Source organism: Crocuta crocuta, unplaced genomic scaffold (assembly GCF_008692635.1).
Source record: "Crocuta crocuta isolate KB4526 unplaced genomic scaffold, BGI_CrCroc_1.0 scaffold770, whole genome shotgun sequence".
Classification (NCBI taxonomy): domain Eukaryota; kingdom Metazoa; phylum Chordata; class Mammalia; order Carnivora; family Hyaenidae; genus Crocuta; species Crocuta crocuta.
The window spans coordinates 394,497-412,947 of record NW_027527430.1 but is presented as its reverse complement, the minus strand read 5'-3'; the positions used below and the strand labels follow the sequence as shown (position 1 = coordinate 412,947).

The window sequence follows — 18,451 nt, the reverse complement described above, 5'->3', positions numbered from 1 at the left end:
TGATTTGCTCATTGTAGCCATTCTGACTGGTGTGAGGTGGTATCTCAGCGTGGTTTTGATTTGTATTTCCTTGATGATGAGGGACACTGAGCATCGTTTCATGTGTCTTTTGGCCACCTGAAATTATCCCCTTTTCAATGCAATAAGAAAAAAGTCGACAGGTTTTGCCCCCATTCTGCAATATGCTGATGGGATTTTCAAGTTGATCTTTAATCCTAACGAAGCTCTTTGTGTTCAACAAAACCTTTTGAGGAACTGTTGATTTACTTATTAAACCTATACTGTTGCCATTAAACACCAGCACTGGCCCAGACGGTCCTTTCACAGTTCCTTTGGTCTCTGCCATTTGAGATACTAGCATGTCATCGTTGTCCTCTTCTTCTTTTTTAATTTTTTAAAATGTTTATTTATTTTTGAGAGAGAGAGAGTGAGCAAGTGGGGAGGGGCAGAGAGCAAGGGAGACACAGAGTCTGAAGCAGTCTCCAGACTCTGAGCTGTCAGCACAGAGACCTAATGCGGGTCTCAAACTCAGGATATGTGAGATTAGCCAAAGTCAGATATTTAACTGATTGAGCCATACAGTCACTCCAAGATAATGGCATGCCTTCTCTGTGACTGCAAGGATAGTGGTCTTGTTAAGTGCAATTAAGAAAAACAGCTGTGTAAGCTCATGAATTCATGCACTGTAAAATCAAATTCTATGATCAGTACTTTATCTTGAAGTCTCTTTACTGACTGTCAGCTTTAACTTGTTTGAAGGAAACAACCATTGCAATACCCTTGTTCATGTTATTCTCCGAGAATGAGTCTGATATTAGGTTTCCTCTTTTATCAGTCAGACAATACCCCTTTACAGATTGGCTGGAGAGGCTTTCAGTGAGGTTTTCTAAGGGTGAGATGTACCCTACCTTATAACACATCTGTCAATTTACCCCTAATTCTAGAGCTGAATAATTCAATAATTCACTGAGCTCATATAGTAAGTTTACTCCTTTTTTCATCAAGTATTGACTGAGAATCTTTTTTTTAGCATTTTTAAAATTATTATTATTATTATTATTATTATTTTACAAATAGTTTATTGTCAAGTTGGTTTCCATATAACACCCAGTGCTCATCCCCCCGCCCCCCACATTCATCAGTCCTTGACTGAGAATCTTTTTGATCAAATTTTGATAACTGCAGGAATAGTAAAAAAATATATACATATGTAAATCTATAGCCCCTATACCCAGGTTTATCCTTCCATTAAAGGAAAGTTGTATATAGAGAAATAATTACTTAACTGTTCTTATTGTAAAAACTCTTTTGAAGGTAAATATCAGCAAGGAAATGAAATGAAGTAAAACAACAGAGAAGTTGCTGTAAGGGCTAGAATACCAGCTCCTTCTTGATCTTCTTTTCTTTGCCTTACAAAATTCTAGGAGCATAGAACCAAATGTACTCTTTATTGCTTTTATCTGAAGGCAGCTCTGCTACCCAGGGAGAGTGATCTTGACCATGGGTGGGTGTACAGTTCTAAAGGAGCCTTCTCAATAGCCCTGTTTACTTAAAAGATAAGCAGAACCGAGAGGCTGGATTATAAATAAAAAGACCCAGGGAATTTTCTTTGATAATTGAGCTCTCTGTTATAAATGTTGACCACATTTTTTGTAAGTCTGTTGTCTCATCTAGATGATATTTTTGTTGACTCTCCTCATTAAAGACAGATAAAAGAACATAGCTGAATACGAGGAGACATCCCATTAATGAGGATAATATTTTAAAAATTTGTTCTTTTTAGTTTATCTTGCTGGGAATAGACATGACAATATATAAAATACATAATTTTAATTCATTTAAAAATAAGATCTCGAGCATAAATTTGAGAGCTATAATTATACTAATTCTATCATTATAATTGCATAGCCAACTTAATTCTATTTTTGATTCCATAAAAAGAGAGTCCTCTGACTTTAAGGAAAAGAAAATGTGCACCAGTAGAAAATATGGATCTTACCAGTTTAAACATTGAAATTAAGCATCCTCAAGCTTTATTATGTAAAATATTTGAGTACTTAAACACGAATGTGACAAATTTTACCCCTCAGGCAATGTTTTTGGTAATTCATTGCAGTGTGCACTGCAGCTTGCCTGTATCTATTATTTGCTTCACTCTTGCTTGTTTATTGTCATCTAAAGGAGAGCAGGATGTACTCTTCTGCATTTCTGAGTTAGAGGCATTACAGACTAGTTTTTTTTTTTTTCTTTAATGTTTATTTACTTTGAGAGAGAAAGAGAGAGACATTGCATAAGCAGGAGAGGGGCAGACAGAAAGGGAGACACAGAATCTGAAGCAGACTCTAGGCTCTGAGATTTCTTTGAACTGAGAAAAAAAAAAGCAGCTAGTTACTACCAGAGAAACTGGTAGTTTTCTGGGAAATTGTGGCTCTCTGTTGCTCATATTTATTTATATTTTACATATGTTGGGACTAAATTAGTTATTTGAACGTTAATATTAGAATTTAATAATCAATAAAATATGTCTGGAAAATTATGAACTAACTTTCTAACAAACAACTTCAGGTAATTAGCTATCTAGATATTTAAATATTTAGACATTTTAATTTGGCACTTGGAAATTAATCTGATGGTAATTTTACTCTCTGAAATGGAATTTCTTCTAAAAATTCATAACTAGGGGCGCCTGGGTGGCTTAGTCGGTTAAGCGTCCGACTTTCGCTGAGGTCATGATCTCGCGGTTCCTGGGTTCGGGCCCCACGTCAGGCTCTGTGCTGACTGCCAGCTCGGAGCCTGGAGCCTGTTTCAGAGTCTGTATCTCCCTCTCTCTCTGACCCTCCCCTACTCACGCTGTCTCTCTCTCTCTCTCTCTCCTAGAAATAAATAAAACATAAAAAAATAAATAAAAATAAAAATTCATAACTAATATGTATAAAAAATTACAAGTTGCTTGATTTCTAACAGATCAGCTTATATCTAGATGTCTTTTTCTTTTGTGCAAAGGCTATAATAGGAATTCTCTTATTTGACAATATTGTTGTGAATAGGCTACTTGAAAATGCTTTGAAAAATACTAATTGGTATGAGTTTATCATTGTATTTATTATTTTATCAATTGTCTTTACTATTATTATAAAAAATGTCGATAAGTGATGATTACTAGAAGAAATTAGTAAATAAATTATATAGTATGATGAAGAACCAAAATAATACCAATAATAGTTTACTAATTTTGAGTATCAACAGACTGTCACACACAGAAATAGAGAGAAGGTATATAAATAAGTGGTATAATCAGTATGCTAACTTTGGAAAAACTTGGATAAATTAATACGGTGGTACAATGTCATAGAATGCAAGTAATGAGCTGTTACAAACTCGTGGATCCTCACATAGGCAAGGACTGTGTAACAGGAGCAGATCTGGTTTTCATAGTAAGGCATCGAAAGATCATATCCCATACATTTAAAGAATTAGAAAATAAGTTCAAGTGTTTATCTTGAATATTTAGGAGAAATCTTAGTATTACAGAAAAACATAAGTACACATTTGATGGAAATTGCCCAAATTTTACCCTACTCCTCCCCCCTCCCCAGTCTTCCTTGTTAGTAGGATATATTAATAACAATTAGCTAGTAGATAAGGCATTCAAGTTTTCAAACAAAGTAGTTGCTATGGAAGAGAAGAAACAATGATCTTTTTCCTTTTTATGCCTCTCTCTCTCTTGTTATTGAAAAAAAGAAAAACAGAAGAAACTGAATGGCAGTTTTCCTGTTCTCAAAGCAGATACACTTTTGCATTTGTTACAATGAGAGAATGTGTAGAATGAGGCGCTTAGCATCAAATCAGTTAGTATGCAAATTGTGGAGTTTTAGACCTGGTGAGAGGTCCAGGGCTGACTGCTTTTCAGGACTGGAATGTTGCAGGGTTCTGTGGCAAAGAAGTTTAGTCTTTTTAGAAGATGATCTCTCTCTGAAAGCTCAAACCGGCAAAGAAGTTGAAAGTTCCCTGAGGAAAATTTCAAGTATTTGTAAGAAACTTTACAAGTACCTGCCTGTTCTCTTTTTCCCAGCTGAAATAATCTTACAGATGCCGTGAAAGGTAATATGAACCACCAATAGTTCCTTGAATTTTACTTCATTGAAGATACTGCACTTCCTTTACTCATGGAACGATATGAGGCTTTTTATCTCAGCTAAATTCTGGAGTTCATAGAGCTGAAGAAATTTGCCATTTTCTGTATTGAAGTAGAGGCATGGTTAAGGAGATAGTAGAGTGAACTTTGTATTTCCGTGGAGCCATTTATAATACACATGAAGATACCCTAGGCATATAGGAATCATCTATCCATTTCAGAAATGTTAGATTCAAGTTTCAGAGATAAAAAGTCACCTAGAGCATTTAGTTAGATGAATTACACCAGTCAATGTGGATACTCAAAGGTTTATTCCCTTGAGGGTATTGAAGCTTATTCTATTATGGTAATAACCGCATCTTTCTACAGAAAGTAGAGATGGAGGAGAGGTGGGTGGTAGTAGTGGGAAGGAATTCTGTACTGCCAATGTCACTGTGGTGTAAGGTTCACAAAGTCTAATATGCTTGGATTGATTCCATCTTAAGACACAGCTTTAAGAAACAGATCTATATATAGAACTCCTTGTTCTATAGAAGAGGATTATGGAGAGAGGCTGAAATGTTTACTTGCATACGACAGCCTTTCTACAGTTCATGTTGCAGAAAATGTTCCATGCCACCTGTCCTTTTTACAAAATATTGCTAAATTTTGACTCCCATCACACTCTAATAAAACAAATTATATTTCTTTTTAAACATTTTTAAATGTATATTTATTTTTGAAAAAGAGAGAGACAGAGCACAAGCAAAGGAGGGGCAGAGAGAGAGGGAGACACAGAATCTGAAACAGGCTCCAGGCTCTGAGCTTGTGGGGCCCAAACTCATGAGCCGTGAGATCATGACCTGAATCGAAGTCAGATGCTTAACCGACCAAGCCACCCAGAACCCTCAGGAAATGATACTTCTAAAGAGCATTAATAATTGTTATCAAAGTAGTAAAATTTAATATTGGGAATAAAATCTCCTTGAGTAACATTCATTTATGCATTTGAAGCTGGGTGCAGACTACCTTCAAGCCTTTTTAGGGTGCTCTGGTGTGCTGGCAGGGCCTCCACACACACTGTCCTCATATAAAATTGAAATGACTTCAGGCTTTATCCTCGCTGGGAGAACTAGAAAAAACCCCAAACTTCTTAATCTGCCAGTCAGTGGAAAGAGGTAAAATAACAAAAATATCATGTCTCCCAGACAATTCCTGATCATGGGCACTCCTTCACAGGGCATCAGGACTGCTATTTACACCAGCTGTGTGGCTCTAAAAACTCCTAACCTAAAATTTACTATGAAGTAGTCTTGGAGTAATGGTGTCCTAAGTGTGAAACTGAAGTAAATACAAAATGTCTCCATGGTAAAATATATATATATATATATATATGAAATAAACAACTCTTAAGTGTTCTCACAGAAAAAGACTCTAAAGAATTTTGAGTTAAAAAATAAAGAAAATAATATGAAATGAAGAGAAATAAGCTNAGTCGGACGCTTAACCGACTAAGCCACCCAGGCGCCCCTACTTTAATCTCTTTAAATAAACCAAAAAAGATGGAGTTGACAGCATGACAAAGTACAAGTGATTATGAAAATTGGCCAGTTATACTTGAAACGGAACTAAATTGAACTTATAGAGATGCAAAACCTAAAAACTGAAATTCTTTTTTTTTTTTTTTTTTTAATAAACTGATTCATTAAACTGAAAAACTAGGGTAGACACAATTCAAAAGGCATTTGGGGTACAAGAGGAGATATCTAAAGAAATTATCTGGATTGCTGAGCAGAGAGAAAATGAGGTAAAAAACTTGACCGTACTTAAGAATGAAGGATAAGTAAGTCCAACACATGTCTATTGACTTGCAGTGGAGAAAATACAGACAATAGTGAAGAAACAATGTTGAGGACAAAAGTAGCTGAAATACTTTCTAGAAATAATGAAATATTTGGAAGGCACAGAAAAGAAAAGCAGGGAATAAAAGGAGGAGGAGGTGAGGGGGAGGAGGAGAAGAATTATTCACATTTAAATACAGCAGAGTGAAACTATAAAACGCTAGAGACAAAGAGTTCTTATAGGTAGGCAGAGAGAAAATACAGCCGACCAACAGAGGAATAAAGATTAGATTTACTTCTAACTTTTTAATAGCAACAATTGAAGAGAGATGATACTGAATCATACTTTCTAAAATCTAAAAGAACTTGTAACTAGTAATTATATTTTACAAACTTAACATCAAAAACAAGTGAAAAATATATTTTCAGAAACTGAAATGACAGAATTCAGCACCAACAGATAGTCTCTAAAGGAGCTTATAAGTTTTACATTTCTAACAGAAGGAACATACTCATGTTAGGAAAGTCTACACAAAGGAAAAGTAAGCAAATAAAGAGGTAAACATGGAGGAAAATCTAACCAAATGTTGGTTGTGTAAAATCATAACAAATATATTCAATCTCAGGTTAGAAAAGTCAAATTACAGGGATGCCTCAGTGGCTCAGTTGGTTAAGCATCTGATTCTTGATTTGTACTCAGGTTATGATCTCATGGTTCATGAGATGGAACCTACCTAGGGCTCTGAGCTGACAACATGGAGCTTGCTTCCAAACAGCTTCCCTCTCTCTCTGCTCCTCCCTCACATGCTTGCCCATTCACTCTCTCTCTCTCTCTTTCTCAAAATAAGTAAATAAACTTAAAAAAAATCATGTTTTAAACAAAGTCTTGGAATGTGATTGCAATTAAGTCTAGAGATTGATGATCAGAGATAAAGATTAAAGGTCACTGTATTAATCTGGAAAAGGACAAAGTATTGGTTAACTTAACACATGGAGTGAAATATGGATTTTCAGATTTCTAGTCAATGAAACTAAAGCAATCACTAAAGACTGTACTGAGAGTGAAGGTGTGGAGAATATTGGTCAGGGTAAAAGAGAGAGAAAAATACTCCTCAGAAAAGTAGGATGAATTAAAAACACGAGGTAAGGTGGTAGACTGGAGTCCCAACATATCAGTGATCTAAGTTAATATGAGTGTATGCTTTAGTTCAAAGATGAAGATTATCAAAGGAAATAATAAAGCAAACTCTGTACAGGGGACATATCCAAAATATAAGAATACAAAAATGTTGAAAGTAAAAGAATGAGAAAAATACATAAATGGTGAATTCCAAAATGAAGCAATTTTTAAACTAGACAAAATAGATGTAAAGGAAACAGTTATCACTAGAGATTAAGAGGGTTATTACAAATATAATGTTAAATTTCTGGTAACATATAACAGTTTTGACCTTGTATCAACTAATAATACTTAAAATATGTAAAGCCAAAGTTAAACAAGGATAAATTGACAAATCAACTGTCAAGGTAGATTTTAAACTTTCTATTCCAGATAGACCAAGCAGATAAAGAGTATGTATAAAGCAAATACGTACAACATGAACTTGATCTAAGAACACATAGAGCATTGCCACCAACAAATTCAGGGTATGTATAATTTTTTGGAATACACATAGCCTTATCCAAAATTGTCAGGATAGTAGGTTATAAAGCAAGTTTCTATATATTTCAGAGAACAAGTATTATGAGATTCTATTCTCTGAACATAACTTTAGCTAAAAGTCCATAATATAAGATAGTTATGGGGCACCTGGGTAGCTCAGTTGGTTAAGTGTCTGACTCTTAATATCAGCTCAGGTCATGATCTCATGGTTTGTGAGTTCAGGCTCTGCATTGGGCTCTGCTCTGGCAGGGCAGAGCCTACTTGAGATTCTCACTCCTTCTCTCTCTGTGTCCCTACCACACAGTCTCTCTCAAAATGAATAAATCAGCTTAAAAATAATAATAACATGAGACAGCTACAAAACTCTGTTTGGAAATTTTTAATACCACATTAAAAAAAAACCCTCATGAGTCAAAAAAGCAACAGTGCAAATTGTGAAATGCTTTGAAACGAGTATTAAAATTATTACATGCCCACTTGAGGGATGCATTAAAGAAAGACTTAGAAGGAAATGTGTAACTATTAGAGTAATTAATAAAGGAGAAAAAGGTGAAAATTAAGTAGCTATTTAAGAAGTTAGGTTAAAAAGCATAAATCAAAGCAAATTAGAATTAAGATAATGACAATAAAAGCACAGTTGAATAAAATAAGAAAAGATGATCAAAAAGTCAATAATTGGTTCTTTGAAACTCCTAAGATAACTGTTAAAACCTCATTCAAGATTCATCAAGTTAAAAGAGGCAAGACCCTAATAAACAATATTGGGAGGAGAGACATGGACATAAATGCAAATACTACAGAGAATAGATAATTGGAGAAATGAAATGAAAACATTTCTAGAAAAATGCATTTGCCAAATCTAAGTCCTGAAACTGCTGAAAATAATTAAAGGTTGATGCATAGCTTTTAGAGAAACCATCCTAAAAGAGAAATAGAAAATATTTCATTTTATTTTATGAGGCGTGTGTAGTTTTGATGTCCAGATCTGATGAGAATAGTTGGGGAAGAAAAAATTACAGTCCCACTCACAAAAATAAATGCAAAAATTCTAACCAAATTTTGAGTGCAAAATAAAGCGATATGGGGGAAAAAGACAATATAGCATAACCAAACATGAATTTATCTCATGAATATAATCTGTCATATGCATTTAAAATCTGTATACCAGGGGCACCTGGGTGGCTTAAGTTGGTTAAGTGTCTAACTTCGGCTCAGGTCATGATCTCATGGTTCTTGGGTTCGAGCCCAAGAACCCAATGAGGCTCTATGCTGACAGCTCGGGGCCTGAAGCCTGCTTCAGAGTCTGTCTTCCTCTCTCTCTGCCCCTCCCCCACTCACACTCTGTCTCTTTCTCTCTCTCTCAAAAATAATCATTAAAAAATTAAAAAAATAAAATCTGTATACCATATTTACATGCTAAAAAGACAAAAAAAAGTCTAAATAGTTGCAGAAAATTATTTAGTAACCTTCAAATCATTTGTGTCAGAAATTCTCAGGGAAATAGAATGGAAGGGAATTCCTTTGATAAAGATTCTCCAGGAGAATGTTAGCAAAGCTGGTGTTTACAAGAAATGGTATAGTTACTTGTATATCCTGCCTGAACCTTTCTTCCTATAGGCATTGCTGTGTGGAAGGAACCTTGATGGATGTTCCCTTTTTCTTTTCTCATTTGTTTGGTGTGGGACTGCTTGGACCTTTGTAGCAGGCTGAAGTGTAGATTGCTATCCCTGCTTCTATCAGGAAGGGGGGCTAGAGTTGCTTCCAGGCAGTTTTTATTGCATAGGATTTGTAGGATGATAAGGTAGCGAAAGACTTCTGATTCAGCCTCAGATGAACTGTGAGATCTTCATAAAGTCTGCAGGCCTCAGCTTCCATTTCTGGTTCTTTGAAAGTCCTCCTCTTGACTAAATTGTATTTTATGTCCCTTTCCCTGGGTGGGACCAGAGCTGGCTGCCATACTTTCCAAACTTCAGTAAAAATATAAGTTCCCAGGGCTCTGGTTAAAATGCAGATACTTAGCAATGCCTGGGTAGCTCAATCAGTTAAGCATCCAACTCTTGATTTCCACTCAGGTCATGGTCTTGGGGTTCCTGAGATCGAGCCCCACATCGGGATCTGTGATGACATTGTGGGGCCTGCTTGGGATTCTGTCTCTCCCTCTGTCTCTCTGTTCCTCCCCCAACTTGTACTCTCTGTTTTTCCTCTCAAAATAAATCAACTTGAGAAAAAGAGGTAGCATGAAATAAGAAGAAACTCTCTCTCTAAAAGTAAATAAATAAAAATAAACGTTAAAAAATGCAGACACCTATCAATTAGATTTTGAATGGGCAAACTTTCTGACAATCTTGTAGTGATGCCATTGGTGCTGCTCCACATTTTTAAGTCATGTATTTTTAGATAGCAAAGTATTAAAAAAAAATCTTAGAATAATTCTTTCAATCAGTATACTTTATTTAATGAATTTAAAAAGAGATTCAATGATAAGAAAATGATATATAGGCACTTATTTTGACAAGTTTTAGTTCCATTAAATTTCTTTAATAAGCTTCTTGACATAGATATACTAAAATCAGTGAGGTGTTTTATCTTCTTTTAAAAAAAATTAGCATGAAAGGCATACCTTGATTTAACCAAATAAACAAATGAAAAACTCTGAATTTGATTACTATGAGACCTAAGTACTAATCTCAACTCTTCAGCGAATTTGTATGACATAAGTTATCTAAATCTCAGTGTCTTCCTCTGAAGAATTAAGAGTTGAATGAGCTACATGATTTTTCTGAATTGGAGCAGATCTAAATGGATATGATTATAAAACTTTCATAATTACAAGAGTTTTGGGATAGCTTATATATGAAATTTCAAGTTTATTTTATATACAAACTAAGCAGCAAAATGTAGAGTTGAGTCCAAGGCATTCATTTCAGTCATTGAGAAACATGAGTATTTTCAATTGGGTCATTGACTTTAGTTGATCAAATTTACTGAAATAGAGCATTTCACCTCTTATCTTTGTAGTCATAGCCATAAATTTTGTTAAATCTGAAATAAAAGTCAACAAAATAAAAAGTTGTAACAGAAAAGCATTTAGTAACATCACATCACACTCCTCATTATCCAGTTTCTACAACTGCTATAAAAGAAATAAAATTCAAAAGTTACTTATGCTTTAAGTGAAATTGTTTGAACTACTTGAAATAATGGAGTTAGCATAATAATTTTCTTGAGATTTCTTTGATCTCGAGGCTTATTCATTTAGAAAATTAAATAAGCATACATGTTTATTAAACTAGGAGTGAATTTTAAAATGTGTCATCTTGAAGTCTTTTCAAAATGTTATGTTTTATAATGTCTTATTTGTAGCATTATGGAAAATAATATTTTATATATTTAAAACATTTCACCTTATATAGAACAGGAGAGATAAAGTGGAAAAGATTAAATGATGACATTTTATCTTCAAAGTGTTGTAGAAGAAAAATTGATGTTCTTTCCTGCAAAGGTAAATTGGCCTAATAATTTTAGCATGGTGAAATTTATGAAATCTAAGAAACCCTTTAGCTTATATTTCCATACATCTGTATTAATAAAAGATTCTCCATAGTCTGAAATAGATTTTCCTCTGCATGCATTTATTATGGGAAAGTCAAACGCTAAATTAAAAAAGAAGAGGAGTAAAGCAAATTGGGCATGAAGATACAGCAGGTATCTCTGATACTGTAAAGACCTAGCAGAGCGAGTCACAGTTATGATGGTAGAAATGTGTCATTGCAGGCACTGCCCTACCCTTCCCCTTGATCTGTGCATTTCAAATTGCTTTGTCCCTCTGGTGACTCCTTTCTGGTTCCAACCTGTGGTCTTCTATCCCTTTCTCAACTACTAGGTCACACAAAATGGGGTACCTGTGCTGTGTTCTCTACACAAATTTGGAATCTTCTGGAAGCTTAAAAAATACTGGTACCTAGGACCTAACCCCAGAGATTCTGATTTAATTGGTCTGAGGTGTAGCCTGGACATTGGAATTTTTTAAAAGCTTTCCAAAGACTTATATGTAATTTGAGAATCACTGAAATGTACCAGGAAGCCTTCCTGTCTCTTTGGAATCATCATCTACTTAATGCTCAAAATATCCTTCTAGGTAGATATTGTAATCATTGTCGAAAAAAGGAAACAGAATAATATCCAAAAGTTAAATAAACAGTGTAGGGAGAGAAAAATAATTTTCCCTGAGTTCTTAGCTTAGACTCCTGTAATAAAAGACAGATTAATAGGAGAAAAACAAACAGAAACATACTAATACACATAACCCATGTACACATGAGAGANGTCAAGGACAGGAATTAAAAAAAAAAAAAAAAAAAAAGAATAACTCAAACAGGTAGCTTTAGAATTCAGGCTTAATTACATCTTAATTGAGAAAAGGGGATGGGGAGGTGGGATATGGCCTCTTAGGGAAGAGTTAATGATTTTCAGGAAAGAATGGGCCCTTAAGGAGAATGGATGGCCCAATCCTCCCTGGTTGATGAAACTTCCAGGGAGCGGATTTATGGCAATTGTGTGCCTTTTGGAGTCTCTGTCTTTAGACAATTAAGGGCGGTTCAGAGAAAGCCTTTGCGTGTATTTTCTGTCAGGTGTCTTCAGCTCAAAATGATATACCAAAGTGGCATATTTTGGAGTGGTATGTCCTGTACTCCTTTTTTTCTTTTTTTAAATGTTTTATTTATTTCTAGGAGAGAGAGAGAGACAGCGTGAGCAGGGGTGTGTCAGACAGAGAGGGAGTCACAGACTCTGAAACAGGCTCCAGGCTCTGGGCTGGCAGTCAGCACAGAGCCCAACACGGGGCTCGAACCCACGAACCGCGAGATCATGACCTAAGCGAAAGTCGGACGCTTAACCGACTAAGCCACCCAGGCGCCCCTGTCCTGTACTCCTACAGCCATATTTTGTGATAGCATTTTCTGGTACTCTTCACTCGCCTAAGGCTAATATCAGTAGTACAGGGTAGTTATAATTTTCCATAATCGTAGGCTTGATCCTTCCCATCGCTTTAGAAATAAGCCTAATTTTGTGGTGTGTGGCCTGTATTCATAGCAAAGTAGTGGTTTCTTTTCTTTGTGTCCTGAAATATTTTTAAATCACTATTCTTCATAAAAAGTTAAAGAAACAACTTTTACTTAAAACCAAACTCTGTGCATCTATAATGATAGAAAGATTTAAATTATTTGTTCCCTTCATATATTTGTGGAACTGAAGTAGCCGCTTTGAATTTAAATTCCAGTATATCTTTTAACCTGATCAGTGCCAAGATAGCTGTTTGATGTTTGCTATATTTCATTTAGTGACACAAATTCTAATCTCCCTTTATTTAATTTTAGTTATGGATTTAAATATATGTATGCATTTTCAATATGGTGGGCCCCACCAAAGAACCCACATGGTTACTCTTAGATAATTCATATAATTTTTTTATGGCAAGAACAGAATGCCACTCAAAACATCTCTGAAACATGTTAAAATCAAATTTTTCTTGGGGCTCCTGGGTGGCTCAGTATGTTCAGTGTCTCACTCTTGATTTCTACTCAAGTTATGATCTCATAGTTTGTGAGATCAAGCCCACCTCAGGCTCTGCACTGACAGTGTGGAATTTGCTTGGGATTCATCCTCTCTCTCTCTCTTCCCTTCCCCTGCTCATTCATGCAACATGAAATTTCTCTCTTAAATAAGTAAATATTTTTTTAAAAAATATTTTTTATTTATTTCTAGGAGAGAAAGAGAGAGACAGCGTGAGCAGGGGAGGGTCAGAGAGAGAGAGAGAGATACAGACTCTGAAATTGGCTCCAGGCTCTGAGCTGGCAGTCAGCACAGAGCCCAACGCGGGGCTTGAACCCACGAACTGCGAGATCATGACCTAAGCGAAAGTCGGATGCTTAACCGACTAAGCCACCCAGGCGCCCCATAAGTAAATATTTTTAAAAGAATTATATTTTTCTGGGGCATCTGGGTGGCTCAGTTGGTCAAGTGTCTGACTTCGACTCAAGTCATGATCTCATGGTTTGTGAATTTGAGTCCCACGTTGAGCTCTGTGCTGACAGCTCAGAGCCTGGAGCCTGCTTCAGATTCTGTCTCCTTTCTCTGCCCCTCCCCCACTCATATTCTCTCTCTCTCTCTCTCTCTCTCTCTCTGTCTGTCTCCCTGTCTCTCAAAAGTAAACATTAAAGCATTTTTAGTTATATTTTTCTTTTAAAATATATTTATTCAAGATATTCCAATGTTATATGCGATGATTATTTTCATCTTTTCATCTTACATACCATAATATAAATAATTTAAATTTAAATTATCTATTTGTTGAGGAAAGAAGCACCTCAAATTAAAAGAAGAGCTCTTTGATGGATTATTTTGTAAAGCTGACAAAAAATGTAATCTAATTAAAAAAAGATCCATCCTACCAAGAATGCTAAAATGTTCAGTAGAAAATACACTAAGTGGTAGGAGGGCAAACTGGGACCACCTCCCAAAAGCAGTTTGTTATCCTACTGAAGCTAATGAGTTCATGTATATTCACTAACTCAATATACTCTAAGGACAAGCATTCAAAATACATGGCTTGCAAAATAATGTTTACAGAGGCATTATTTATGAATTAAAGAAAAACCTTGGAAAATAAAATGTCCACCAACAATAGAAAGGATAAATAAATTGGTTTATTCATCCCAGGAATACTCTATAGCAATGAAGAAGAACTACTTCCTGCAACTATCTGGATAAATCTCACAGATATAATGTTGTGTGAAAGAAACTAGACTCGAAAGAATGCATTCCATTTATATGAGATGCAGGGGCAGGCAGAACTAATCTATGATAAAGATGGTCAAAGGAATGGTTGCCTTTGGAGATTACTGTTGACTGGGTAAGAGTGCAAGGGAGTGTGCTGGATTGTTCAAAACATAATTTTATCTGAGAGGTGATAAGGGAGCATACCTATGTGAACTCATGATTTGTGTACCTGACTATGTACAAGTTATAACTCCATCAAAGCACCTTTCGTATACATATGCATGTATGTGTGTATGCATCTATTTTTTTGAAGTTTTTATTTAAAATGACAGCAAGTATTATATAAGCATAAAGAAAAATAATGACCTTAGAGGATTCAGAATGAACATTCTGGATGGCTGTGTCAAGTCACCTTAGGGCTAATAAAAGTAATGTGTTTTTCATCATTTGCCTGTTTTCAAGAGTGCAATAGAATTATTATTTTTTCTGTGAACTCGTTACATAATTGAAAATTACTGTCCGAACATAATGAAAATGAGTAAAGAATTCATAGAATACATGTTTTTTACATAATGACAGCAGAACCTGAAACTTTTACATCGCCCTCATGTAATCCCCCACATTTAAAAGTATATTTATTTTCTCTCGTACTTATTTGTATAAATTACTCACCACCATTCATGTGAAGGTTTTATAATATGACTTCATCATCTATCACCAGTAGCATGCCATACAGCACTAACTATGTAAGTGCTACTCAGGGCTAAGAAGTATTTTCTGAACGAATGCATTGATTTTAAGGTTCAGGTATTCTCTTTGTCAAGAGAATGTTTTTCAAGTATTATTTTAAAGTATGTGGTCTCAGTGTCAGAATTCAGTTATTTGTTTTCCGTGGAAATGTTTCTCTCAACATATTATACTTGATCTTAGCCAAAAGGCTGAGAAGCGATCTCTCAACATATTATGATCTGAGTCTGAGCTAAGGTAAAATTGTCTTCTTGATAATATGTATTACTGGTCATGAAAGGAAATGTAAACATGTTATATTAAATCCTATATCTTTATATAAATCATGAAATATACTTCACAAAAATGTGAATATAATATCTCCTTTTGTATGTCCCCGTACGAATCACACAGGCTGCATAAATGATTGTTAACTTATTCTTATGGGTCCAAATGAAGCATCTGGATGCTTGATGATCAAATTTTGCCCACTTACAAAATCAAAAGGTTGCAGTCCATCTCCTGAGGAATCTTTATCTGAAAAATATGATATACTACTGGAAAAAGAAGTGTCAGTTTGATTTTTTAAAATCACTACCAAACATATATTAGACCAATAGATTGATCTCTTTATCCAGATGGTGTTGTTTTAAAGATATGTTTTTAGTCTTGCATCTAATATTGTGAATCCTGTCCTTATAGAATATAAAATATTTCTGTTTCATAAAAGCTGAATCCTAAATTTACTTTTTATCATTTTTAAAAAATATATCTAAAATTTGCTAGCCACAAATGAGCATTAAATTTATTTTGATATGTGGCCTAGGTAGTAGCAGTTCTTCTCTATGTAATTGAATGAACTGAAAATACAATAGAGGTCATGTACCTATCAGATGAAAACTAATTGCATTTAAGGTGTCACTCGTGTAGGCTGCTCTGCAGAGGATCAGGAGGGTACATTACTTGGGAAGCTCGCACAAAAACAATAGGAATATTCGTATGTGTGGATCACCCTCGGCTTTACAGTCCTACATACAAATAGTTACTATTGCTCTTTTCCTGATTCCAGATACATGTTCACATCTGCCTACTGGACATCCCATGGGAACTTTCACACTCAGCATTTCCAAAATGTACTTTGCAGTTCTCCTTCTGTGTGCCCAAGATAATTTATTGGTAATAAGGACCATAAAGATAGAAGGCCATGAAATCATGCTGATTCTTCATTCCATTATCTCCTAATTTCCTCTTACCTTCACTCTTACGGCTGCCTCTCTTACACTGAGTATTCTAGGAGACCTTAAATTGTCTCCTGGCCTTGAATTCTTCTGCTTTCCAGTATTTCCTTTGCACCCTTGGCCAGAATTCTTGTTCTAAAATATAGATCTAAGCATGGTTGTCTCAAGTCCTCCAGTGGGTAAAGGGAAAATGCAAGAATCCTACAAAGCTCTGGCCTCAAACTGCCTTTCTGGTTTCACTTTCTTCCCTAGCCACTCTTCTCACATTCACATTTGTCTCTTCCCCTCCCCCTTCTCTAATTCATATTCTTCTCCACCTTGTCACTGCCTTGTCCACTAGATACTAAACTTCTTTATATACTGCACCTTCTCATTTCTTTTCCTGTGTTTTTTTCTGTCTCTCTCGTGTATAGGCTCTAGCTAATTGTAGACTTTCGTCAAGTTTGGCCTTACCCTCTGCTTTTTTTCCCTCTAATAACTCCCTCAGAGAGAGTTTATTTGCTCTCAAAGCTTCAACTGCCACTTGTGCGCTTCCAGTGTTTCCTCAACCCAGAGCATGCAGCCTACAGCCGCTGGCATAACCTTTCTAAAACATAATTTTTGACAAGTTATTTTCCTCTTCAAGAACCTGTAGTGATTTTCTTATTGCTCATGTGTATAAATGGAAGAAGCTAGTGTAAACACCGTTTTTATAACTGTAGCTTAAAAATCATTCTTACAAATAGCCCTTCTGTTTTCATGGGAACCTATTTGTTTTTCCTTATCCAAATGACTTCAGCATCAACCTTACCCATACCATGTTTTAATTTTCTTTTCGGTGACTTTTCTTATTGGTGTCTCTTCCTAGAACATTGTTCCCAATTTTCTAAGAATCTGCAGACATCATTTAACTCACAGATTGGATTCACTTCTTCTATGGAACCTTCTTTGACTAACTCTACTTCTGTCCTGTCACTCACTTTGAAATGGCATTGTGTCTTTTGGTTTTTTTAAATGTGTTCTTGTATTTCTTTTTGTTACTTAATTGTACCTCCCTACTAGATAGTATATCTGTTAATTTTGTCTTTTGGGTCTCTGGTATAAAATACACAAGAGACTGATACTTACTTCCATGCTTACTGGAAGACTCTATGAATAACAGCTACCTATTATGGAGTACTCCCTGTGTGTCCAGTATTGTATAAAGCATTTTACGTGAATCATCTCATGTATTTTTTATAAAGTTCCTCAGAGCCATTACAATTGTTACTTTCATTTTGCCAGTAGGGAAAGTAAGGCACAGGGAGAAAAAATGGTTTGCCTAAAGTCACATGGGTGGTTGGCAGTGACACCAGGACTTAGAGTCTGTGTGCATATGTAGTCACTAACTCACTTTGGAAACTATGACTTGAAAGGGCTGCAGAAGATACTGCTAATGATGAAATCTTCTCAAGAGTTGACTGGTTCAGAGAACATGCTTTACAGCCCTACACATTTTGCCACAAAGTTAGACACCACAAAATACTAAAAAAGAAGCCCTGAGAAGGATTGTTTTCACTAGGAATTGATTTGTATTTAACACTGGGCTAATGATTTGTGAGTCACATACTCACCAAGCTTTAAGTTTTTTGGTGCCATCTGAGCAGTATTGGTCAAAGAATTATAGGTAATTTGACTGTTGAATAGAATGTATACATTTCCCATGTTCTAGATCTCAAAGAAGAATCATTTATAGAAGGTGAGAGATGAAAGTAAAATTGTTATTATTTATAATAATAATGTATACCAGTATTGTATTATCAATAAAGTATGCTCTAACTTTAGAAATCTGTTATGAGTGTAAGACTTAAATTAGTTTACATGGTACTATTTCTAATATTAACCATACTTGATGATGTTAAGGGCATGCTATCCCAACTGCATCAGGCTGGTTGTTGTTGTTATTGGTCTTCCTCCAATATTTCAAGCAAGTGCTCAACCTAAGCCAATTACCTTTTTTACATAGCAGTTGATTGTAACGCTTTTCTGCCAACAGTGAAAGAGAAAAGGGCTTACTTGTGCCAGGTGACTATTTCTAGGATAATTTCTTGTACTTGCTCTGATGCTTTTGTCT

General features: G+C 35.3%; 1 protein-coding gene and 1 pseudogene across 3 annotated transcripts in view; one reads left to right on the top strand and one right to left on the bottom strand.

The window, feature by feature from the left end:
* Positions 1–18,451, top strand: part of EDIL3 (EGF like and discoidin domains 3) — a 408,087-nt gene that overhangs the window by 49,661 nt on the left and 339,975 nt on the right. The window lies entirely within an intron of this gene.
* LOC144227541 (U2 spliceosomal RNA) lies at positions 15,166–15,345 on the bottom strand (annotated as a pseudogene).